The sequence below is a fragment of the Falco cherrug genome, chromosome 21, assembly GCF_023634085.1.
Source record: "Falco cherrug isolate bFalChe1 chromosome 21, bFalChe1.pri, whole genome shotgun sequence".
NCBI classification, from domain to species: Eukaryota; Metazoa; Chordata; class Aves; order Falconiformes; family Falconidae; genus Falco; species Falco cherrug.
In genome coordinates this window covers 2,058,184-2,081,549 of record NC_073717.1, presented here as the reverse complement: position 1 = coordinate 2,081,549, position 23,366 = coordinate 2,058,184, and positions in this window count along the sequence as shown.

The window sequence follows — 23,366 nt, the reverse complement described above, 5'->3', positions numbered from 1 at the left end:
TGGTGGGCGGGGACGGGCTGTGGTTGGCGGGGACGGGCTGTGGTGGGCTAGGCCGGGCTGGGACGGGATGGGACGGTCTATGGTGGGTTGTGGTGAGCTTGGACGGGCTATGGTGGGCTGGGACAAGCTGTGGTGGGCTGGGACGAGCTGGGACGTGCTGTGATGGGCTGTGGTGGGCAGGGACAGGCTGGGATGCACTGTGTTGGGCTGTGGTGGGCTGTGGTCGGCGGGGACGTGCTGTGGTGGGCAGGGACGTGCTGTGGTGGGCTTGGACGGGCTGTGGTGGGCTGGGAAGGGCTTTGGTCAGCCGTGGTGGGCTGGGACGGGCCGTTGTGGCTCCGGACGGGCACTGGTGGTTTGGGACGGGCTGTGGTGGGCTGTGGTGGGCTGTGGCGGTCTTTGTTTGGCTAGGACGGGCTCGGAAGGATTGGGACGGTCTGGGACGTGCTGTGGTGGGCTGTGGTGGGCTGTGGCTGGCTGGGACGGGCTGTGATGTGCTGGGACAAGCTGTGGTGGGCTGGGACGGGCTGTGGTGGGCTGGGATGGGCTGTGGTGGGCTGGGACAGGCCGTGGTGAACTGGGACGGGCCGTGGTGGGCTGCGGTGGTCCGTGGTGGGCTGGGAAGGGCCGTGGTGAACTGTGTTGGGCTGTGATGGGCCGTGGTGGGCTGGCACGGGCTGTGGTGGGCTGGGACGAGCTGTGGTGGGCTGGGACAGGCTGTGATGTGCTGGGACGGGCTGTGGTGGGCCGTGGTGGGCCGGGACCGGCCGTGGTGGGCTGGGACGGGCTCTGGTGGGCTGTGGTGGACTGGCACCGGCTGTAGTGGGCTGGGACAGGCTGTGGTCAGCTGTGGTGGGCTGGGACGGGCCGTGGTGGCTCGGGGCGGGCTCTGGTGGGCCGGGACGGGCTCTGGTGGGCTGTGGTGGGCTGGGACCAGCTGTGATGGGCTGGGATGAGCTGTGACGGGCTGGGACGGTCTGTGGTGGGCCTTGCCGGGCTGTGGTGGGCTGTGCCGAGCTGGGACGGGCTATGCCGGGCTATGCCGGGCTGTGCCAGGCTGTGGTGGGCTGTGACGGGCTGTTGTGGGCCGGGACGGGCTGTGGTGGGCTGTGGTGGGTTATGGTGAGCTTAGACGGGCTGTGGTGGGTTGGGACGGTCTGTGGTGGGTTGTGGTGGGCTGGGACGGGCTGTTGTGGTCAGGGACGGGCTGTGGTGGACCGGGACAGGCTGTGGTGGGCTGTGACAGGCTGTGGTGGGCTGGGTCGGGCTGTGGCAGGCTGGGATGGGCTTTGGCGGGCCGGGACAGTCTGTGGCGGGCTGTGGCGGGCCGTCGTTGGCCGTGGTGGGCTGTAGTGGGCCGTGGTGAGCCGTGGTGGGCTGTGGTAGGCTGGGACGGGCTGTGGTGACCTAGGACGGGCTGTGGTGGGCTGTGGAGGGCTGGGACGGGCTGTGGAGGGCTGGGACGGGCTGTGGAGGGCTGGGACGGGCTGTGGTGGGCTCGACGGGCTGTGGTTGGCTGGGACCGTCTCTTTTGGGCTGGGATGGCCTGCGGTGGCCTGTGGTGGGCTGTGGTGGGCTGGGACGGGCTGTGGTGGGCTGGGACGGTCTGTGGTGGGCTGTGGTAAGCTGGGACGGGCTGTGGTGGGCTGTGGTGTGCTTGGACGGGCTGTGGTGGGCCGGGACGGGCCGTGGTGGGCTGTGGTGCGCCGTGTTTATCTGGGACGAGCTGTGGTGGGCCATGGCGGGCCGTGGTGGGCTGGGACGGGCCGTGGTTTGCCGTGGTGGGCTGAAACAGGCTGTGGTGACCTGTGGTGGGCTGTGGTGACCGGTGGTGGGCTGTGGTGGGCTGGGACGGGTTGCGGTGGGCTGGGACGGGTTTCGGTGGGCTAGGACGGGCTGCGGTGGGCTCGGATAAGCTGTGTTGGGCTGCGACGGGCTGTGGTAGGCTGGGATGAGCTGTGGAGGGTTGGGACGGGCTGTGGAGGGTTGTGGAGGGCTGTGCTGGGCTTGGACAGGCTGTGGTGGGCTGAGATGGGCCGTGGTGGTCCGTGGTTGGCTGGGACGGGCCGTGCTGGGCTAGGACGGGCTGTGGTGAACTGCGGTGGGCTGTGATGGGCCGTGGTGGGCTGGGACGGGCCGTGGTGGGCTCGACGAGCTGTGGTTGGCCATGACCGGCTGTTTTGGGCTGGGATGGCCTGCGGTGGCCTGTGGTGGGCTGTGGTGGGCTGGGACGGGCTGTGGTGGGTTGGGACAGGCTGGGACGGGCTGGGACGGGCAGTGGTGGGTTGGGACGGGCAGTGGTGGGCTGGGACGGGCTGTGGTGGGCTGGGATGGGCTGTGGTGGCTGGGACGGGCTGTGGTGGGCTGTGAGAGGCTGTGGTGGGCTGGGACGGTCTGTGGTGGGCTGTGGTGTGCTGGGACGGGCTGTGGTGGGCTGTGATGGGCTGTGGTGGGCTGTGGTGTGCTGGGACAAGCTGTGGTGGGCCGGGACGGGCCGTTGTGGGCTGTGGTGTGCCGTGTTTATCTGGGACGAGCTGTGGTGGGCCATGGCGGGCCGTGGTGGGCTGGGACGGGCCGTGGTTTGCCGTGGTGGGCTGAAACAGGCTGTGGTGACCTGTGGTGAGCTGTGGTGACCGGTGGTGGGCTGTGGTGACCGGTGGTGGGCTGTGGTGACCTGTGGTGGGCTGTGGTGGGCTGGGACGGGTTGCGGTGGGCTGGGACGGGTTGCGGTGGGCTGGGACGGGTTGCGGTGGGCTAGGACGGGCTGCGGTGGGCTGGGACGGGCTGCGGTGGGCTGGGATAAGCTGTGTTGGGCTGCGACGGGCTGTGGTAGGCTGGGATGAGCTGTGGAGGGTTGGGACGGGCTGTGGAGGGTTGTTGAGGGCTGTGCTGGGATTGGACAGGCTGTGGTGGGCTGAGATGGGCCGTGGTGGTCCGTGGTTGGCTGGGACGGGCCGTGCTGGGCTAGGACGGGCTGTGGTGAACTGCGGTGGGCTGTGATGGGCCGTGGTGGGCTGGGACGGGCCGTGGTGGGCTCGACGAGCTGTGGTTGGCCATGACCGGCTGTTTTGGGCTGGGATGGCCTGCGGTGGCCTGTGGTGGGCTGTGGTGGGCTGGGACGGGCTGTGGTGGGTTGGGACAGGCTGGGACGGGCTGGGACGGGCAGTGGTGGGTTGGGACGGGCAGTGGTGGGCTGGGACGGGCTGTGGTGGGCTGGGATGGGCTGTGGTGGCTGGGACGGGCTGTGGTGGGCTGGGACGGTCTGTGGTGGGCTGTGGTGTGCTGGGACGGGCTGTGGTGGGCTGTGATGGGCTGTGGTGGGCTGTGGTGTGCTGGGACAAGCTGTGGTGGGCCGGGACGGGCCGTTGTGGGCTGTGGTGTGCCGTGTTTATCTGGGACGAGCTGTGGTGGGCCATGGCGGGCCGTGGTGGGCTGGGACGGGCCGTGGTTTGCCGTGGTGGGCTGAAACAGGCTGTGGTGACCTGTGGTGAGCTGTGGTGACCGGTGGTGGGCTGTGGTGACCGGTGGTGGGCTGTGGTGACCTGTGGTGGGCTGTGGTGGGCTGGGACGGGTTGCGGTGGGCTGGAACGGGTTGCGGTGGGCTAGGACGGGCTGCGGTGGGCTGGGACGGGCTGCGGTGGGCTAGGATAAGCTGTGTTGGGCTGCGACGGGCTGTGGTAGGCTGGGATGAGCTGTGGAGGGTTGGGACGGGCTGTGGAGGGTTGTGGAGGGCTGTGCTGGGCTTGGACAGGCTGTGGTGGGCTGAGATTGGCTGTGGTGGTCCGTGGTGGGCTGGGACGGGCCGTGCTGGGCTAGGACGGGCTGTGGTGAACTGTGGTGGGCTGGGACGGGCCGTGGTGGGCTGGGACGGGCCGTGGTGGGGTGCGACGGGCCGTGGTGGGCTGGGACGGGCCGTGGTGGGCTGGGATGGGCTCTGGTGAGCTGGGACGGGCTGGGACGGGCTGTGGTGGGCTGGGACGGGCTGTGGTCGTCTGGGACGGGTTGTGGTGAGCTGAGACGGGCCGTGGTGGGCTGAGACGGGCCGTGGTGGGCTGGGACGGGCCGTGGTGGGCTGGGACGGGCCGTGGTGGGCTGGGACAGGCTGTGGTGGGCTGTGGTGGACTGGGAAGGGCCGTGGTGGGCCGTGGTGTGCTCTGGTGGGCCATGGTGGACCGTGGTTGGCCGTGGTGGGCCGGGACAGGCCGTGGTTAGCCGTGCTTGGCTGAAACAGGCTGGGACGGGCTCTGGTGGGCTGGGACGGGCTCTGGTGGGCTGGGACGGGATGTGGTGGGCTGGGACGGGCCGTGGTGGGCTGGGACGGGCTGTGGTGGGCTGGGACGGGGTGTGGTCGTCTGGGACGGGCCGTGGTGAGCTGAGACGGGCCGTGGTGGGCTGAGACGGGCCGTGGTGGGCTGGGACGGGCTGGTACTTGCTGTGGTGGGCTGTTACGGGCTGTGGTGTGCTGTGAGAGGCTGTGGTGGTCTGGGACGGGCTGTGGTGGGCTGGGACGGGCTGTGGTGGGCTGGGACGGGCTGTGGTGGGCCGTAGTGGGCTGTGTTGGGCTTGGACGGGCTGTGGTGGTCTGTGACAAGCTCTTGTGGGCTGTGGTGGGCTGGGACGAACTGTGGTGGGCTCTGGTGGGCTCTGGTGGGCTGGGACGGACTGTCGTGGGCTGGGACGAGCTGTCGTGGGCTGGGACGGGCTGGGACGGGCCGTGGTGGGCTGGGACGGGCCGTGGTGGGCTGGGACGGGTTGGGATAGGCTGCGGTGGGCTGGGACGGGCCATGGTGGGTTGTGGTGAGCTGAGACGGGCTGTGGTGGGCTGTGGTGAACTGGGAAGGGCTCTGGTGGTCTGGAATGGGCTGTGGTGGGCTGGGACGGGCCGTGGCGGGCTGCGGTGGGCTGGGACGGGCTGTGGTGGGCTGGGACAGGCTCTGGTGGGCCGGGACAGACTCTGGTGCGCTGTGGTGGGCTGTGGTGTGCTATGGTGCACTGTGGTGGGTTGTGGTGAGCTAGAACGGGTTGTGGTGGGCTGGGACGGGCTATAGTGGGCTGGGACGGGATTGTGGTGGGCTGGGACGGGCTCTGATGGTCTGCGGCGGCCGTGGTGGGCTGAGACGGGCTGTGGTGGGCTGGGACGGGCTGGGAAGGGCTGTGGTGGGTTGTGGTGAGCTGGGACGACCTCTGGTGGGCTGGGACGGGCTGTGACGGGCTGTGGTGGGCTGTGGTAAGCTGGGACGGGCTCAGGTGGGTTGGGGCAGGCTGTGGTGCGCTGTGGTTGGCTGGGACGGGCTGTGGTGGGCGGGGACGGGCTTTGGTGGGTTAGTGGTGGGCTGGGACGACCTCTTGTGGTCTGGGACGGGCTGTGGTGGGCTGTGGTGAGCTGGGACGGGCTCTGGTGGGTTGGCACGGGGCGTGGTGGGCTGTGGTGGGCTGGGACGGGCTGTGGTGGGCTGGGACGGGCTCTGGTGGTCTGGGACATACTGTGGTGGGCTGGGACGGGCTGTGGTGCTCTGTGGTGGGCTGGGACGTGCCGTGGTGGACCGTGGTGGGCTTGGATGGGCCGTGGTGGGCTTGGATGGGCCGTGGTGGGCTGTGGTCTGCCGTGGTGGGCTGTGGTCGGCCGTGGTGGGCTGTGGTGGGCTGTGGTCGGTTGTGGTGGGCTGGGACGGGCTGTGGTGGGCTGAGATGGGATGTGGTGGTCTGGGACAGGCTGTAATGGGCTGGGATGGGCTGTGGTGCGCCTTGGTGGGCTGTGTTGGGCCCGGATGGGCCGTGGTGGGCTGTGGTGGGCCGTGGTGGGCTGGGACGGGCTGTGGTGGGCTGGGACGGGCCGTGGTTGGCTGGGACGGGCTGTGGTGGGCTGTGGTGTGATGGGACGGGCTGTGGTGGGCTGGGATCGGCTGGGATAGGCTGTGGTTGGTTATGGTGGGCTGGGAAGAGCTGTGGTGGTCTGGGACAAGCTGTGGTGGGCTGTGGTGGGCTGGGACGGGCTGTGGTGGGCTGGGACGAGCTGTCGTGGGCTGTGGTGGGCTGGGACGGGCTGTGGTGGGCTGAGATGGGATGTGGTGGTCTGGGACAGGCTGTAATGGGCTGGGATGGGCTGTGGTGCGCCTTGGTGGGCTGTGTTGGGCCCGGATGGGCCGTGGTGGGCTGTGGTGGGCCGTGGTGGGCTGGGACGGGCTGTGGTGGGCTGGGACGGGCCGTGGTTGGCTGGGACGGGCAGTGGTGGGCTGTGGTGTGATGGGACGGGCTGTGGTGGGCTGGGATCGGCTGGGATAGGCTGTGGTTGGTTATGGTGGGCTGGGACGGGCAGTGGTGGGCTGGGAAGGGCTGTAGTGGGCTGAGGCAGGCTGTGGTGGGCTTCACGGGCTGTGGTGGGCTGTGGTGGTCTGTGGTGGCCTGGGACGTGCTGTGGTGGGCTGGGACGGGCTGTGGTGGGCTGTGGTGGGTTCTGAAGGGCTGTGGTGGGTTGGGACACGCTGTGGTGGGTAGGGACGGGCTGTGGTGGGCTGTGGTGTGTTGTGACGGGTTGGCACGGGCTGGGACGGGCCGTGGTGGGCTGGGATGGGCTGCGGTGGGCTGTGGTGGGCTGGGACGGGCTGTGGTTGGTTGCGACGGGCTGGGACGGGCTGGGACGGGCAGTGGTGGGCTGGGACGGGCTGTGGTGGGCTGGGACGGGCTGTGGTGGGCTGGGACGGTCTGTGGTGGGCTGTGGTAAGCTGGGACGGGCTGTGGTGGGCTGTGGTGTGCTGGGACGGGCTGTGGTGGGCCGGGACGGGCCGTGGTGGGCTGTGGTGCGCCGTGTTTATCTGGGACGAGCTGTGGTGGGCCATGGCGGGCCGTGGTGGGCTGGGACGGGCCGTGGTTTACTGTGGTGGGCTGAAACAGGCTGTGGTGACGGGTGTTGGGCTGTGGTGACCGGTGGTGGGCTGTGGTGACCTGTGGTGGGCTGTGGTGGGCTGGGACGGGTTTCGGTGGGCTGGGATAAGCTGTGTTGGGCTGCGACGGGCTGTGGTAGGCTGGGATGAGCTGTGGAGGGTTGGGACGGGCTGTGGAGGGTTGTGGAGAGCTGTGCTGAGCTTGGACAGGCTGTGGTGGGCTGAGATGGGCCGTGGTGGTCCGTGGTGGGCTGGGACGGGCCGTGCTGGGCTAGGACGGGCTGTGGTGAACTGTGGTGGGCTGTGATGGGCCGTGGTGGGCTGGGACGGGCCGTGGTGGTCTGGGGTGGGCCGTGGTGGGCTGGGACGGGCCGTGGTGGGCTGGGACAGGCTGTGGTGGGCTGTGGTGGACTGGGAAGGGCCGTGGTGGGCCGTGGTGTGCTCTGGTGGGCCATGGTGGACCGTGGTTGGCCGTGGTGGGCCGGGACAGGCCGTGGTTAGCCGTGGTGGGCTGAAACAGGCTGGGACGGGCTCTGGTGGGCTGGGACGGGATGTGGTGGGCTGGGACGGGCCGTGGTGGGCTGGGACGGGCTGTGGTGGGCTGAGACGGGCCGTGGTGGGCTGAGACGGGCCGTGGTGGGCTGGGACGGGCTGGTACTTGCTGTGGTGGGCTGTTACGGGCTGTGGTGTGCTGTGAGAGGCTGTGGTGGTCTGGGACGGGCTGTGGTGGGCTGGGACGGGCTGTGGTGGGCTGGGATGGGCTGTGGTGGGCCGTAGTGGGCTGTGTTGGGCTTGGACGGGCTGTGGTGGTCTGTGACAAGCTCTTGTGGGCTGTGGTGGGCTGGGACGAACTGTGGTGGGCTCTGGTGGGCTCTGGTGGGCTGGGACGGACTGTCGTGGGCTGGGACGAGCTGTCGTGGGCTGGGACGGGCTGGGACGGGCCGTGGTGGGCTGGGACGGGCCGTGGTGGGCTGGGACGGGTTGGGATAGGCTGCGGTGGGCTGGGACGGGCTGTGGTGGGTTGTGGCGAGCTGAGAGGGGCGTGGCGAAATTGGACGGGCTGTGGTGGACTGTGGTGAACTGGGAAGGGCTCTGGTGGTCTGGAATGGGCTGTGGTGTGCTGTGAGAGGCTGTGGTGGGCTGGGACGGGCTGTGGTGGGCTGGGACGGGCTGTGGTGGGCCGTAGTGGGCTGTGTTGGGCTTGGACGGGCTGTGGTGGTCTGTGACAAGCTCTTGTGGGCTGTGGTGGGCTGGGACGAGCTGTGGTGGGCTCTGGTGGGCTCTGGTGGGCTGGGACGGGCTGTCGTGGGCTGGGACGGGCTGGGACGGGCCGTGGTGGGCTGGGACGGGCCGTGGTGGGCTGTGGTGCGCCGTGTTTATCTGGGACGAGCTGTGGTGGGCCATGGCGGGCCGTGGTGGGCTGGGACGGGCCGTGGTTTGCCGTGGTGGGCTGAAACAGGCTGTGGTGACCGGTGGTGGGCTGTGGTGACCGGTGGTGGGCTGTGGTGACCGGTGGTGGGCTGTGGTGACCTGTGGTGGGCTGTGGTTGGCTGGGACGGGTTTCGGTGGGCTGGGACGGGTTTCGGTGGGCTAGGACGGGCTGCGGTGGGCTGGGACGGGCTGCGGTGGGCTGGGATAAGCTGTGTTGGGCTGCGACGGGCTATGGTAGGCTGGGATGAGCTGTGGAGGGTTGGGACGGGCTGTGAAGGGTTGTGGAGGGCTGTGCTGGGCTTGGACAGGCTGTGGTGGGCTGAGATGGGCCGTGGTGGTCCGTGGTGGGCTGGGACGAGCCGTGCTGGGCTAGGACGGGCTGTGGTGAACTGTGGTGGGCTGTGATGGGCCGTGGTGGGCTGGGACGGGCCGTGGTAGTCTGGGACGGGCCGTGGTGGGCTGGGACGGGCCGTGGTGGGCTGCGACGGGCCGTGGTAGGCTGGGACGGGCCGTGGTGGGCTGGGACAGGCTGTGGTGGGCTGTGGTGGACTGGGAAGGGCCGTGGTGGGCCGTGGTGTGCTCTGGTGGGCCATGGTGGACCGTGGTTGGCCGTGGTGGGCCGGGACAGGCCGTGGTTAGCCGTGCTGGGCTGAAACAGGCTGGGACGGGATGTGGTGGGCTGGGACGGGATGTGGTGGGCTGGGACGGGCCGTGGTGGGCTGGGACGGGCCGTGGTGGGCTGTGGTGGGCTGGGACGGGCTGTGGTCGTCTGGGACGGGTTGTGGTGAGCTGAGACGGGCCGTGGTGGGCTGAGACGGGCCGTGGTGGGCTGCGGTGGGCTGGTACTTGCTGTGGTGGGCTGTTACGGGCTGTGATGTGCTGTGAGAGGCTGTGGTGGTCTGGGACGAGCTGGGACGGGCTGTGGTGGGCTGGGACGGGCTGTGGTGGGCCGTAGTGGGCTGTGGTGGGCTGGGACGGGCTGTGGTGGTCTGTGACAAGCTCTTGTGGGCTGGGACGAGCTGTGGTGGGCTCTGGTGGGCTCTGGTGGGCTGGGACGGGCTGTCGTGGGCTGGGACGGGCTGTCGTGGGCTGGGACGGGCTGTGGTGGCCTGGGACGGGCCGTGGTGGGCTGGGACGGGCTGTGGTGGGCTGTGGTGGGCTGGGACGGGTTGTGGTGAGCTGAGACGGGCCGTGGTGGGCTGAGACGGGCCGTGGTGGGCTGAGACAGGCCGTAGTGGGCTGGGACGGGCTGGTACTTGCTGTGGTGGGCTGTTACGGGCTGTGGTGGGCTGGGACGGGCTGTGGTGGGCTGGGACGGGCTGTGGTGGGCCGTAGTGGGCTGTGGTGGGCTGGGACGGGCTGTGGTGGGCCGTAGTGGGCTGTGACAAGCTGTTGTGGGCTGTGGTGGGCTGGGACGAGCTGTGGTGGGCTCTGGTGGGCTCTGGTGGGCTGGGACGGACTATCGTGGGCTGGGACGGGCTGTCGTGGGCTGGGACGGGCTGGGACGGGCCGTGGTGGGCTGGGACGGGCCGTGGTGGGCTGGGACGGGCTGTGGTGGGCTGGGACGGGCTGTGGTGGGCTGGGACGGGCTGGGACGGGCTGGGACGGGCTGTGGTGGGCTGGGACGGACTGTGGTGGGCTGGGACAAGCTGTGGTGGGCTGTGGTGGGCTGAGACGGGCTGTGGAGGGCTGGGACGGGCTGTGGTGGGCTGGGACGGGCTGTGGTGGGCTGGGACGGGATGCGGTGGGCCGTGGTGGGCTGGGACAGGCTGTGGTGGGCTATGACGTGCCGTGGTGTGCCGTGGTGAACTGTGGTGGGCTGTGGTAAGCCGTGGTGGGTTGTGGTGGGCCGTGGTGGGCTGTGGTCGGACGTGGTGGGCTGGGACAGGCTGTGGTGAGCAGGGAAGGGCTGTGGTGGGCTGGGACGGGCTGGGACGGGCTGTGTTGGGCGGGGACGCGCTTTGGTGGGCTCTGGTGGGCTGGAACGGGCTCTGCTGGGCTGGGACGGGCTGTGGTAAGCTGTAATGGGCTGTGGTGGGCTTGGACGGGCTGTGGTGGGTTGTGGTGAGCTGAGATGGGCTGGGACGGGCTGGGACAGGCTGTGGTGGGCTGTATTGGGCTATGGTGGGCTGGGACGGGCTCTGGTGGGCCGGGACGGGCTGTGGTGTGCTGAGACGGGCTCTGGTGGGCCAGGACGGGCTGTGGTGGGACGGGATGGGCTATGGTGGGCCGGGACAAGCTGTGGTAGGTTGGGACGGGCTGTGGTGGACTGGGACGGGCTCTGGTGGGCTGGAACATGCCGTGGTGGGGTGTGGTGAGCTGAGACGGTCTGGGAGGGGCTGGAACGGGCTGGGCCGGCTCTGGGGGTCTGGGAGGGGCTGGGAAGGCCTGTGATGGGCTGGGACGAGCTGGGACGGGCTGGGACGGGCAGTGGTGGGCTGGGACAGGCAGTGGTGGGCTGGGACGGGCTGTCGTGGGCTGGGACGGGCTGTGGTGGGCTGGGACGGTCTGTGGTGGCCTGAGGTGGGCCGCGGTGGGCCGGGACGGACCATGGTGGGCCGGGACGGGCGGGTGATGGGCCTGGACGGGCCGTGGTGGACTGTAGTGGGCTGGGACGGGCTGTGGTGGGCTGGGACGGGCCGTGGTGGGCCAGGACCGGACTTGGTTGGCCGTGACGGGCTGTGGTGGGCCGGGCCGGGCTGTAGTGGGCGGGGACAAGTTGTGGTGGGCGGGGACAGGCTGTGGTGAGCAGGGAAGGGCTGTGGTGGCCTGGGACGGGCTGTGGTGGGCTGGGGTGGGCCGCGGTGGGCCGGGACGGACCATGGTGGGCCGGGACGGGCGGTGATGGGCCTGGACGGGCCGTGGTGGACCGTAGTGGGCTGGGACGGGCTTTGGTGGGCCGGGACGTGCTGTTGTAAGCTCTGGTGTGCTGGGACGGGCTGTGGTGGGCTTGGACGGGCTGTGGTGGGCTGGGACGGGCTGTGGTGGGCTGGGACGGGCTGTGGTGGGCTGGGACGGGCTGTGGTGGGCTGGGACGCGCTGTGGTGGGCTGCGACGCGCTGTGGTGGGCTGCGACGCGCTGTGGTGGGCTGGGACGGGCTCTGGTGGGCCGGTACGTGCTGTGGTAGGCTGTGGTGTGCTGGGACGGGCTGTGGTGGGCTGGGACGGGCTGTGGTGGGCTGGGACGGGCTGTGGTGGGCTGGGACGGGCTGTGGTGGGCTGGGACGGGCTGTGGTGGGCTGAGGTGGGCTGTGGAGGGCTGGGACGGGCTGTGGTGGGCTGGGACGGGCTGTGGTGGTCTGCGGTAGGCTGTGGTGTGCTGTAGTGTCCTGTGGTGTGCTGGGACGGGCTGTGGTGGGCTGGGACAAGCTGTGGTGGGCTGGGACGGGCTGTGGTGGGCCGTGTTTGGCTGTGGTGGGTTGTGGTGGGCTGGGACAGGCTGTGGTGAGTTTAGACGGGCTGTGGTGTGTTGGGACACGATTTGGTGGGCTGGGCCGGGCTGTGGTGGGTTGGGATGGGCTCTGGTGCGCTGTGTTGGGTTGTGATGAGCTGAGACAGTCTGTGGTGGGTTGGGGCGTGCTGTGGAGAGCTGTGGAGGGCTGTGGTGGGCTTGGACAGGCTGTGGTGGGTTGTGATCTGTCGTGGTGGGCCGTGGTGTGCTGGGACGGGCCGTGGTGGGCCGGGACGGGCCGTGGTGGGCCGGGACGGGCTATGGTAATCAGGGACGGGCCGTGGTGGGCTGGGACGGGCTGTGATGGGCTGGGACGAGCTGTGACGGGCTGGGACCGGCTGTGGTGGCCTGGGATGGGCTGTGGTGGGCTGGGACGGGCTGTGGTGGGCTGGGATGGGATGCGGTGGGCCGTGGTGGGCTGTGGTGGGCCGTGGTGGGCTGGGACAGGCTGTGGTGGGCTATGACGTGCCGTGGTGTGCCGTGGTGAACTGTGGTGGGCTGTGGTAAGCCGTGGTGGGTTGTGGTGGGCCGTGGTGGGCTGTGGTCGGACGTGGTGGGCTGGGACGGGCCGTGGTGGGCCAGGACGGGCCGTGGTGGGCCAGGACTGGCCTTGGTTGGCCGTGACGGGCCGTGGTGGGCCGGGCCGGGCTGTAGTGGGCCGGGTCAAGTTGTGGTGGGCGGGGACAGGCTGTGGTGAGCAGGGAAGGGCTGTGGTGGCCTGGGACGGGCTGTGGTGAGCGGGGACGGGCTGTGTTGGGCGGGGATGGGCTCTGGTGGGCTGGAACGGGCTCTGCTGGGCTGGAACAGGATGGAAAGAGCTGTAATGGGCTGTGGTGGGCTTGGACGGGTTGTGGTGGGTTGTGGTGAGCTGAGATGGGCTGGGACGGGCTGTGGCGGGCTGGGACGGGCTGTGGTGGGCTGTGGTGGGACGGGACAGGCTGTGGTGGGCTGGGACGGGCTGTGGTGGTCTACGGTAGCCTGTGGTGTGCTGTAGTGGCCTGTGGTGGGCTGGGATGGGCTGTGGTGGGCTGGGACGGGCTGTGGTGGGCTGGGACGGGCTGTGGTGGGCTGAGGTGGGCTGTGGAGGGCTGGGACGGGCTGTGGTGGGCTCGATGGGCTGTGGTGGGGTGTGGTGAGCTGAGACGGTCTGGGAGGGGCTGAAATGGGCTGGGCCGGCTCTGGGGGTCTGGGAGGGGCTGGGAAGGCCTGTGGTGGGCTGGGACGAGCTGGGACGGGCTGGGACGGGCTGTGGTGGGCTGGGACGGGCAGTGGTGGGCTGGGACGGGCAGTGGTGGGCTGAGGTGGGCCACGGTGGGCCGGGACGGACCATGGTGGGCCGGGACGGGCGGTGATGGGCCTGGACGGGCCGTGGTGGACCGTAGTGGGCTGGGACGGGCTTTGGTGGGCCGGGACGTGCTGTTGTAGGCTGTGGTGGGCTGGGACGGGCTGTGGTGGGCTGGGACGGGCTGTGGTGGGCTGGGACGGGCTGTGGTGGGCTGGGACGTGCTGTGGTGGGCTGGGACGCGCTGTGGTGGGCTGGGACGCACTGTGGTGGGCTGGGACGGGCTGTGGTGGTCTAGGACGCGCTGTGGTGAGCGTGGACGCGCTGTGGTGGGCGTGGACGCGCTGTGGTGGTCTGGGACGGGCTGTGGTGAGTTGAGACGGGCTGTGGTGGGCTGGGACACGATGTGGTGGGCTGGGCCGGGCTGTGGTGGGTTGGGACGGGCTGTAGTGCGCTGTGTTGGGTTGTGATGAGCTGAGACAGTCTGTGGTGGGTTGGGGCGGGCTGTGGAGGGCTGTGGAGGGCTGTGGTGGGCTGTGGCAGGCTGTGGTGGGTTGAGATCTGTCGTGGTGGGCCGTGGTGGGCTGGGACGGGCCGTGGTGTGCTGGGATGGGCCGTGGTGGGCTGGGATGGGCCGTGGTGGGCCGGGACGGGCCGTGGTGGGCCGGGACGGGCAGTGGTGGGACGGGACGGTCCGTGGTAATCAGGGACGGGCTGTGGTGGGCTGGGACGGGCTGTGGTGGGCTGTGGTGGTCTGGGACGGGCTGGGACTGGCTGTGGTGGGCTGTGGTGGGTTCTGCTGAGCTTGAGACGGGCTGTGGTGGGCTGGAACGAGCTGGGATGGGTTGTAGTGGGCTGGGACGGGCTGTGGTGGGCTGGTACGGGCTGTGGTGGGATGGGACGGGCTGTGGTGGGCGGGGACGGGCTGTGGTGGTCTGGAACGGTCTGTGGTGGGCTGGGACGGTCTGTGGTGGGCTGGGACGGTCTGTGGTGGGCTGGGACGGTCTGTGGTGGGCTGGGACGGGCTGTGACGGGCTGGGACGGGCTGTGGTGTGCTGGGACGGGCTGTGCTGGTCTGTGGTGGGCTGGGACGGGCGGGGACGGGCTGTGGTGGGCTGGGACGGGCTGGGATGGGCTGGCACGGGCTGGGACAGGCTGTGTTGGGCTAGGGACGGGCTGTGGTGTGCTGGGACGGGCTGTGGTTCGCTGGGACGGGCCATGGTAATCCGGGACGGGCTCTGGTAGGCCGGGACGGGCTGTGGTGGGCTGTGGTGAGTTGGGACGGGCTGTGGTCGACTGTGGTGGTCTGGGATGGGCTGCGGTGGGCTGGGACGGGATGTGGTGGACAGGGACGGGCTGTGGTGGGTGGGGACGTGCTGTGGTGGGCTTGGACGGGCTGGGACGGGCTGGGACGGTCTGTAGTGGGCTGTGGTGGGCTGGCAAGGTCTGGGACGGGATGTGGTGAGCTGGGACGGGCTGTGGGCTGGGACGGGCCGGGACAGGCCGTGGTGGGCCGGGACGGGCTGTGGTAAGCCGGGATGGGCTCTGGTGGGCCGGGACAGGCTGTGGTGGGCTGTGGTGGGTTGGGACTGGCTGTGGTGGGCTGTGGTGGGCTGTGGTGGGCTGGGACCGGCTGCGGTGGGCTGTGGTGGGCTGGAATGGGCTGGGACGGGCTGTGGTGGGTGTGGTGGCCTGGGACGCGCTGTGGTGAGCTGAGACGGGCTGTGGTGGGCTGGGATTTGCTGGGACGGCTGGAAGGGGCTGTGGTGGGCTGGGACGGTCTGCGGTGGGCTGGGACGGTCTGCGGTGGGCTGGGACGGGCTGGGACGGGCTGGGATTGGCTGCGGTGGGCTGGGACGAGCTGCGGTGGGCTGGGACGGGCCGCGGTGGGCTGGGACGGGCCGCGGTGGGCTGGGACGGGCCGCGGTGGGCTGGGACGGGCCGCGGTGTGCCGGGACGGGCCGTGGTGTGCCGGGACGGGCCGTGGTGGGCCGGGACGGGCCGTGGTGGGCTGGGACGGGCCGTGGTGGGCCGGGACGGGCTGTGTTTGGCTGGGACGGGCCGTGGTGGGCTGGGACGGGCCGTGGTGGGCCGGGCCGGGCCGTGGTGGGCCAGGACGGGCCGTGGTGGGCTGGGACAGGCTGTGGCGGGCTGGGACGGGTTGTGGAGGACTGGGACGAACTGTGGTGGTCTGTGGTGGGCTGGGACGGGCCGTGGTGGGCTGGGACGGGCTGGGACGAGCTGTGCCGGGCTGGGACTGGCTGTGGTGGGCTGCGGTAGGCTGTGGTGTGCTGTAGTGGTCTGTGATGGGCTGGGACGGGCTGTGGTGGGCTGGGACGGGCTGTCGTGGGCTGGGACGGGCTGTCGTGGGCTGGGACGGGCTGCCGTGGGCTGTGGGGGCCTGGGACATGCTGTGGTGGGCTGGGAAGGGCTGGGACAAGCTGTGACGGGCTGGGACGAGCTGTGACGGGCTGTGGTGTGCTGTAGTGGCCTGTGGTGTGCTGTAGTGGCCTGTGGTGGGCTGGGACAAACTGTGGTGGGCTATGGTGGGCTGGGATGAGCTGGGACAGGCTGGGACGTGTTGTGGTGGGCTGTGGTGGGCTGGGACGGGCTGTGGTGCGCTGGGATGGGCTGTAGTGGGCTGTGGTGTGCTGTGGAGGGCTGGGATGGGCTGTGATGTGCCGTGGTGGGCTGGGACGGGCCGTGGTGGGCTGGGATGGGCTAGGACGGGCTGTGGTGGGCTGGGACGGGCTGGGACTGGCTGTGGTTGGCTGTGGTGGGCTGGGACGCGCTGTGGTGGGCTGCGACAAGCTGGGACGGGCCATGGTGGGATGGCACGGGCTGTGGTGGGCTGGGACGGGCTGTGGTGGGCTGGTACGGGCTGTGGCGGGCTGGAGCGGGCTGTGGTGGGTTGTGGTGAGCTGGGACGGGCTGGCACGGGCTGTGGTGGGCTGTGGTAAGCTGGGACGGGTTGTGGTGGGCTGGGATGGGCTGGGACTTTCTGTGGTGAGCTGCGACGGTCTGTGGTGGGCTGGAACGGGCTGTGGTGGGCTGGGAAAGGCTGTGGTGGGCTGGGACGGCCCGTGGTGGGCCGGGACGGGCCGTGGTGGGCCGGGACGGGGCGTAGTGGGCCCGGACGGGCCGTGGTGGGCCGGGACGGGCCATGGTGGGCTGGGACGGGCCGTGGCGGTTTGGGACGGGTTGTGGCGGGCTGGGACGAACTGTGGTGGTCTGTTGTGGGCTGGGACGGGCTGGGACGAGCTGTGACGGGCTGGGACGAGCTGTGACGGGCTGGGACGGGCTGTGGTGGGCTGCGGTAGGCTGTGGTGTGCTGTAGTGGTCTCTGGTGGGCTGGGACGGGCTGTCGTGGGATGGGACGGGCTGTCGTGGGCTGGGACGGGCTGTCGTGGGCTGTGGGGGCCTAGGACATACTGTGGTGGGCTGGGAAGGTCTGGGACGAGCTGTGACGGGCTGGGGCGAGCTTTGATGGGCTGGGACGGGCTGCGGTGGGCTGGGACATGCTGGGACGGGCTGTGGTAGGCTGAGACAGGCTGGTACGTGCTGTGGTGAGCGGAGACGGGCTGTGGTGGGCTTGGACGGGCCGTGGTGGGCTAGGACGGACTGGTACTTGATGTGGTGGGCTGGTACGGGCTGTGGTGGGCTGGGACGGGCTGTGGTGGTCTGGGACAAGCTGGGACTGGCTGTTGTGGGCTGGGACGGGCTGTGACGGGCTGTCGTGGGCTGGGATGGGCTGGGATGGTCTGGGACGGGCTGTAGTTGGCTGTGGTGGTTTGTGGTGAGCTGTGGTGGGCTGGGATTGTCTTTGGTGGGCGGGGAGAGATTTTGCTGGGCGGGGACAGGCTGTGGTGGGCGAGGACAGTTTGTGGTGGGCGGAGACGGGCTGTGGTGGGCTGTGGTGGGCTGGGACGGGCTGTGGTGGGCTGTGGTGGGCTGGGACGGGCTGTGGTGGGCTGGGACGGGCTGTGGTGGGCTGTGGTGGGCTGGGACGGGCTGTGGTGGGTAGGCACGGGCTGTGGTGGGCTGGGACGGGCTGGGACGGGTTGGCACGGGCTGGGACGGGCTGTGACAGGCTGTGGTGGGCTGGGACGGGCTGTGGTGGGCTAGGACGGGCTGTGGTGTGCTGGGACAAGTTGTGGTGGGTTGTGGTGCGCCGTGGTGGGCCGGACAGGGCTGTGGTGTGCCGGGACGGGCTGTGGTGGGCTGGGAAGGCCTGGGACAGGCTGGGACGAGCTGTGCTGGGCGGGGACGGGCTCTTCTGCGTGGGGACGGGCTCTGCTGGGCGGGGACGGGCTGTGGTGGGTTGTGGTGAGCTGGGACGGTCTGGGACGGGCTGACACGGGCTGTGGTGGGCTGGGATGGACAGGTACGACCTGTGGAGGGCTTGGACGTGTTGTGGTGGGCTGGGACTGGCTCTGGTTGGCTGGGACGGGCTGTGGTGGGCTGTGGTGGGCTGGGATGGATAGGTACGACCTGTGGTGGGCTTGGACGGGTTGTGGTGGGCTGGCACGGGCTGTGGTGGGCTGTGGTGGGCTGGGATGGACAGGCACGAGCTGTGGTGGGCTTGGACTGACTATGGTGGGCTGTGGTGGGCTGGGACGGGCTGCGGTTCGCTGGGACAGGCCGTGGTGGGCTGGGACGGGCCGTGGTGAATTGGGACGGGCTGTGGTGGGCTGGGACGGGCTGTGGTGGGCTGAGGTGGGCTGGGCCGGGCCGTGGTAGGCTGGGACAGGCCGTGGTGGGCTGGGACGGGCCGTGGTGGGCTGGGACAGGCTGTGGTGGGCCGTAATGGGCTGTGGTCGGCCGTGTTGGGACGGGACGAGCTGTGGTGAGCCGGGACGGGCTGTGGTGGGCTGGGACGGCCTGTGACAGGCTGTGCTGGGCTGGGACGGGCTGCGCTGGGCTGGGACGGGCTGCGCTGGGCTGGGACGGGGTGCGGTGGGCTGGGACGGGCTGCGGTGGGCTGAACCAGGCTGGTACGTGCTGTGGTGAGCAGAGACGGGCCGTGGTGGGCTGGGACAAGCCGTGGTGGGCTAGGACGGACTGGTACTTGATGTGGTGGGCTGGTACGGGCTGTGGTGGGCTGGGACGGGCTGTGGTGGGCTGGGACGGGCTGGGACTGGCTGTTGTGGGCTGGGACGGGCTGTGGTGGGCTGCGCTGGGCTGTGACGGGCTGTCGTGGGCTGGGATGGGCTGGGATGGTCTGGGACGGGCTGTGGTGGGCTGTGGTGGTTTGTGGTGAGCTGTGGTGGGCTGGGATGGGCTGTGGTGGGCGGGGAGAGATTTTGCTGGGCGGGGACAGGCTGTGGTGGGCGAGGACAGTTTGTGGTGGGCGGAGACGGGCTGGGACGGGCTGTGGTTGGCTGTGGTGGGCTGGGACGGGCTGTGGTGTGCTGGGACGAGCTGTGGTGTGCTGGGACGGGCTGTGGTGGGCTGGCACGGGCTGCGCTGGGCTGGCACGGGCTGCGCTGGGCTGGGACGGGCTGTGGTGGGCTGGGACGGGCTGTGGTGGGCTGGGACGGGCTGCGGTGGGCTGGCACGGGCTGCGCTGGGCTGGGACGGGCTGTGGTGGGCTGGGACGGGCTGTGGTGGGCTGGGACGGGCTGTGGTGGGCTGGGACGGGCTGCGGTGGGCGGGGACGGGCTGTGGTAGGCTGAGACAGGCTGGTACGTGCTGTGGTGAGTGGAGACAGGCCGTGGTGCGCTGGGACGGGCCGTGGTGGTCTGGGACGGGCCGTGGTGGGCTGTGGTGGTTTGTGGTGAGCTGTGGTGGGCTGGGATGGGCTGTGGTGGGCGGGGAGAGATTTTGCTCGGCGGGGACAGGCTGTGGTGGGCGAGGACAGTTTGTGGTGGGCGGAGACGGGCTGGGACGGGCTGTGGTGGGCTGTGGTGGGCTGGGACGGGCTGTGGTGGGCTGGGACGGGCTGTGGTGGGCTGGGACGGGCCGTGGTTGGCTGGGACGGGCTGTGGTGGGCTGTGGTGTGATGGGACGGGCTGTGGTGGGCTGGGATCGGCTGGGATAGGCTGTGGTTGGTTATGGTGGGCTGGGAAGAGCTGTGGAGGTCTGGGACAAGCTGTGGTGGGCTGTGGTGGGCTGGGACGGGCTGTGGTGGTCTGTGGTGGCCTGGGACGTGCTGTGGTGGGCTGGGACGGGCTGTGGTGGGCTGTGGTGGGTTCTGAAGGGCTGTGGTGGGCTGTGGTGGCCTGGGACGTGCTGTGGTGGGCTGGGACGGGCTGTGGTGGTCTGTGGTGGCCTGGGACGTGCTGTGGTGGGCTGGGACGGGCTGTGGTGGGCTGTGGTGGGTTCTGAAGGGCTGTGGTGGGCTGTGGTGGCCTGGGACGTGCTGTGGTGGGCTGGGACGGGCTGTGGTGGGCTGTGGTGGGCTGGGACGGGCTGCGGTGGGCTGGGACGGGCTGTGGTGGGCTGGGACAGGCTCTGGTGCGCTGTGGTGGGTTGTGGTGAGCTAGAACGGCTTGTGGTGGGCTGGGACGGGCTATAGTGGGCTGGGACGGGCTCTGATGGTCTGCGGCGGCCGTGGTGGGCTGGGACGGGCTGTGGTGGGCTGGGACGGGCTGGGAAGGGCTGTGGTGGGTTGTGGTGAGCTGGGACGACCTCTGGTGGGCTGGGACGGGCTGTGACGGGCTGTGGTGGGCTGGGACGGGCTCTGGTGGGTTGGCACGGGGCGTGGTGGGCTGTGGTGGGCTGGGACGGGCTGTGGTGGGCTGGGACGGGCTCTGGTGGTCTGGGACATACTGTGGTGGGCTGGGACGGGCTGGGACGGGCTGTGGTGCTCTGTGGTGGGCTGGGACGTGCCGTGGTGCACCGTGGTGGGCTTGGATGGGCCGTGGTGGGCTTGGATGGGTCGTGGTGGGTTCTGAAGGGCTGTGGTGGGCTGTGGTGGGTTGGGACACGCTGTGGTGGGTAGGGACGGGCTGTGGTGTGTTGTGACGGGTTGGCACGGGCTGGGACGGGCCGTGGTGGGCTGGGATGGGCTGCGGTGGGCTGTGGTGGGCTGTGGTGGGCTGGGACGGGCTGTGGTGGGTTGGGACGGGCTGGGACGGGCAGTGGTGGGCTGGGACGGGCAGTGGTGGGCTGGGACGGGCTGTGGTGGGCTGGGACGGGCTGCGGTCGGCTGTGGTAAGCTGGGACAGGCTGTGGTGGGCTGTGATGGGCTGTGGTGGGCTGTGGTGTGCTGGGACGGGCTTTGGAGGGTTGGGACGGGCTGGGACGGGCTGGGACGGGCAGTGGTGGGCTGGGACGGGCAGTGGTGGGCTGGGACGGGCAGTGGTGGGCTGGGACGGTCTGTGGTGGGCTGGGACGGTCTGTGGTGGGCTGTGGTAAGCTGGGACGGGCTGTGGTGGGCTGTGATGGGCTGTGGTGGGCTGTGGTAAGCTGGGACGAGCTGTGGTGGGCCGGGCCGGGCCGTGGTGGGCTGTGGTGCGCCGTGTTTATCTGGGACGAGCTGTGGTGGGCCATGGCGGGCCGTGGTGGGCTGGGACGGGCCGTGGTTTGCCGTGGTGGGCTGAAACAGGCTGTGGTGACCTGTGGTGGGCTGTGGTGACCGGTGGTGGGCTGTGGTGACCTGTGGTGGGCTGTGGTGGGCTGGGACGGGTTGCGGTGGGCTGGGACGGGTTTCGGTGGGCTAGGACGGGCTGCGGTGGGCTGGGACGGGCTGCGGTGGGCTGGGATAAGCTGTGTTGGGCTGCGACGGGCTGTGGTAGGCTGGGATGAGCTGTGGAGGGTTGGGACGGGCTGTGAAGGGTTGTGGAGGGCTGTGCTGGGCTTGGACAGGCTGTGGTGGGCTGAGATGGGCCGTGGTGGTCCGTGGTGGGCTGGGACGGGCCGTGCTGGGCTAGGACGGGCTGTGGTGAACTGTGGTGGGATGTGATGGGCCGTGGTGGGCTGGGACGGGCCGTGGTGGGCTGGGACGGGCCGTGGTGGGCTGGGACGGGCCGTGGTGGGCTGGGGTGGGCCGTGGTGGGCTGGGACAAGCCGTGGTGGGCTGGGACGGGCTGTGGTGGGCTGTGGTGGACTGGGAAGGGCCGAGGTGGGCCGTGGTGTGCTCTGGTGGGCCATGGTTGACCGTGGTTGGCCGTGGTTGGCCGGGACAGGCCGTGGTTAGCCGTGCTGGGCTGAAACAGGCTGGGACGGGCTGTGGTGGGCTGGGACGGGATGTGGTGGGCTGGGACGGGCCGTGGTGGGCTGGGACGGGCTGTGGTGGGCTGTGGTGGGCTGGGACGGGCTGTGGTCCTCTGGGACGGGTTGTGGTGAGCTGAGACGGGCCGTGGTGGGCTGAGACGGGCCGTGGTGGGCTGGGACGGGCTGGTACTTGCTGTGGTGGGCTGTTACGGGCTGTGGTGTGCTGTGAGAGGCTGTGGTGGTCTGGGACGAGCTGGGACGGGCTGTGGTGGGCTGGGACGGGCTGTGGTGGGCTGGGACGGGCTGTGGTGGGCCGTAGTGGGCTGTGGTGGGCTGGGACGGGCTGTGGTGGTCTGTGACAAGCTCTTGTGGGCTGTGGTGGGCTGGGACGAGCTGTGGTGGTCTCTGGTGGGCTGGGACGGGCTGTCGTGGGCTGGGACGGGCTGGGACGGGCCGTGGTGGGCTGGGACGGGTTGGGATAGGCTGCGGTGGGCCGTGGTGTGCTGTGGTGGGCCGTGGTGGGCTGGGATAGGCTGTGGTGGGCTGAGACGGGCTCTGGAGGTCTGTGGTGGGCTAGGACGGCTTGTGGTGGGCTGGGACGGGCTGTGGTGGGCCGTGGTGGGCTGTGGTGGGCTTTTGTGGGCCGTGGTGGGCTGGGACGGGCTGTGGTGGGCTGGGACGGGCTGCGGTGGGTTGAGGAGAGCTGGGACGGGCTGTGACGGGCTGTGGTGGGCCGGGACGGGCCGTGGTGGGCTGTGGTGCGCCGTGTTTATCTGGGACGAGCTGTGGTGGGCCATGGCGGGCCGTGGTGGGCTGGGACGGGCCGTGGTTTGCCGTGGTGGGCTGAAACAGGCTGTGGTGACCTGTGGTGGGCTGTGGTGACCGGTGGTGGGCTGTGGTGACCTGTGGTGGGCTGTGGTGGGCTGGGACGGGTTGCGGTGGGCTGGGATAAGCTGTGTTGGGCTGCGACGGGCTGTGGTAGGCTGGGATGAGCTGTGGAGGGTTGGGACGGGCTGTGGAGGGTTGTGGAGGGCTGTGCTGAGCTTGGACAGGCTGTGGTGGGCTGAGATGGGCCGTGGTGGTCCGTGGTAAGCTGGGACGGGCCGTGCTGGGCTAGGACGGGCTGTGGTGAACTGTGGTGTGCTGGGACGGGCCGTGGTGGGCTGGGACGGGCCGTGGTGGGCTGGGACGGGCTGTGGTGGGCTGGGACGGGCCGTGGTGGGCTGGGACGGGCCGTGGTGGGCTGGGACGGGCCGTGGTGGGCTGGGGTGGGCCGTGGTGGGCTGGGACAAACCGTGGTGGGCTGGGACAGGCTGTGGTGGGCTGTGGTGGACTGGGAAGGGCCGAGGTGGGCCGTGGTGTGCTCTGGTGGGCCATGGTTGACCGTGGTTGGCCGTGGTTGGCCGGGACAGGCCGTGGTTAGCCGTGCTGGGCTGAAACAGGCTGGGACGGGCTGTGGTGGGCTGGGACGGGCTGTGGTGGGCTGGGACGGGCCGTGGTGGGCTGGGACGGGCTGTGGTGGGCTGTGGTGGGCTGGGACGGGCTGTTGTCCTCTGGGACGGGTTGTGGTGAGCTGAGACGGGCCGTGGTGGGCTGAGACGGGCCGTGGTGGGCTGGGACGGGCTGGTACTTGCTGTGGTGGGCTGTTACGGGCTGTGGTGTGCTGTGAGAGGCTGTGGTGGTCTGGGACGAGCTGGGACGGGCTGTGGTGGGCTGGGACGGGCTGTGGTGGGCTGGGACGGGCTGTGGTGGGCCGTAGTGGGCTGTGGTGGGCTGGGACGGGCTGTGGTGGTCTGTGACAAGCTCTTGTGGGCTGTGGTGGGCTGGGACGAGCTGTGGTGGTCTCTGGTGGGCTGGGACGGGCTGTCGTGGGCTGGGACGGGCTGGGACGGGCCGTGGTGGGCTGGGACGGGTTGGGATAGGCTGCGGTGGGCCGTGGTGTGCTGTGGTGGGCCGTGGTGGGCTGGGATAGGCTGTGGTGGGCTGAGACGGGCTCTGGAGGTCTGTGGTGGGCTAGGACGGCTTGTGGTGGGCTGGGACGGGCTGTGGTGGGCCGTGGTGGGCTGTGGTGGGCTTTTGTGGGCCGTGGTGGGCTGGGACGGGCTGTGGTGGGCTGGGACGGGCTGCGGTGGGTTGAGGAGAGCTGGGACGGGCTGTGACGGGC